At 26.7% G+C, this 1,888-nt stretch overlaps 1 non-coding gene across 1 annotated transcript; it reads left to right on the top strand.

The window, feature by feature from the left end:
- The first annotated feature begins 539 nt into the window (after positions 1 to 539).
- Positions 540 to 623, top strand: Trnal-cag. Its single transcript has one exon. It is a non-coding gene; the product is annotated as a tRNA-Leu (tRNA).
- Positions 624 to 1,888: the final 1,265 nt, after the last annotated feature.

Here is a 1,888-nt window from a genome sequence, read left to right as displayed (position 1 = left end):
CAAAACAACATTATTATTAAAATTATTTATTATTAACATTATTTATCATTAACATCATTTATTATTAACATAATCTATTATTAACATAATCTATTATTAACATCATTTATTATTAACATCATTTATTATTTTAAAATCATTTATTATATTAACATCATTTATTATTAACATCATTTATTATTAACATCATTTATTATAAACCTCATTTATTAACATCATTTATTAGTTATCATGATCATTAGATTTACTTTTAGTGAAAGTAAATCTTAATCGCAATTACTGATACCACTGTGTTATTTTGGAATATCAGAGATTTTTTTGTAATCACATAATTTAAAAATTCAATAGAATAATTAAGAATACTGTAATTGATCATCTATTTATTGTAACATAACAGCGTAAACTGGGATCCTTGGGCGATAAGCGTACTATAATTAGAAATTTCATCATTACTGCTTCTATGTGTAGATATTTGCTATGTGGCGACTACACTGGATTTGTAAAATTCCAAATTTGGCTTCAATTTCTTTACATAAAGAGTCAGGATGGCCGAGCGGTCCAAGGCGCTGCGTTCAGGTCGCAGTCCGGTCTTCCGGGCGTGGTTTCGAATCCCACTCCTGACACTGCCTTTATAATATGCGTAGTATGAAAAGGATGCTTAGTATCCTTAATGTGAAAGAAGATTTCGTAAAAAATAGATTAGTTAATCTGATAAACGAAGGTTCTTTATCAGATTTCAGTGTAACTGTGAATAATTATGATTAGATTAATAAAAACACATTTTTATTGCTGGTAAAATGACAAGATGTAATACTTATGTTTTCTATCATTATATCTCATTATAAGTAGTCCTGATATCAAGTTACCCTGATATTATTATTAGATCTTATACGTTGTTCTCATTTTCATAACATGTTATTTTATCGTAAACATATCTTGCTATAATTATTTTACCATCTCACATTATTTATCATTATCCTAAGTTACCATCATCATAAGTTATCATTATCATAAGTTATCATAATCCTAATTTATCATTATCATATGTTATCATGATCATTATTTATCATTATCATTAATTATCAATATCATTATTAATCATTATCGTCTCTTCCCATTATCATCCTACCATCTCGTATTAGTTATCATTATCATTATTTATCATAATCGTAAATTATCATTATTCCAAGTTATCATCATCATAAGTTATTATTATCATAAGTTATCATTATCCTAAGTTATCATTATCATAAATTATCATTATTATTGTTTATTGTTATAGCTGTCATGAATTATCATTTTTATCACTATTTATGTCAATATTCATCATCTTGCTATCATTATCTTACCATCTCACCTCCTGGGTCGTCTCACAGGCCTCCTCCACCCAGGGTTGTTATTAGTTATCATGATCATTAGTTATCATGATCATTAGTTATCATGATCATTAGTTATCATGATCATTAGTTATCATGATCATTAGTTATCATGATCATTAGTTATCATGATCATTAGTTATCATGATCATTAGTTATCATGATCATTAGTTATCATGATCATTAGTTAGCATGATCATTAGTTAGCATGATCATTAGTTAGCATGATCATTAGTTTATCATGATTATTAGTTATCATGATCATTAGTTATCATGATCATTAGTTATCATGATCATTAGTTATGATCATTAGTTATCATGATCATTAGTTATCGTGATCATTAGTTATCATGATCATTAGTTATCATGATCATTAGTTATCGTGATAATTAGTTATCATGATCATTAGTTATCATGATCATTAGGTATCATGATCATAAGTTATACATGTATTCTCACTTGAATGTGAAATAATGTCCGTGCTATTACACGTTATGTTTTCCTTGTGAACA

This window comes from Penaeus monodon, chromosome 41, assembly GCF_015228065.2.
Source record: "Penaeus monodon isolate SGIC_2016 chromosome 41, NSTDA_Pmon_1, whole genome shotgun sequence".
Lineage (NCBI taxonomy): Eukaryota > Metazoa > Arthropoda > Malacostraca > Decapoda > Penaeidae > Penaeus > Penaeus monodon.
This window is presented reverse-complemented; position numbering and strand designations above follow the sequence as displayed.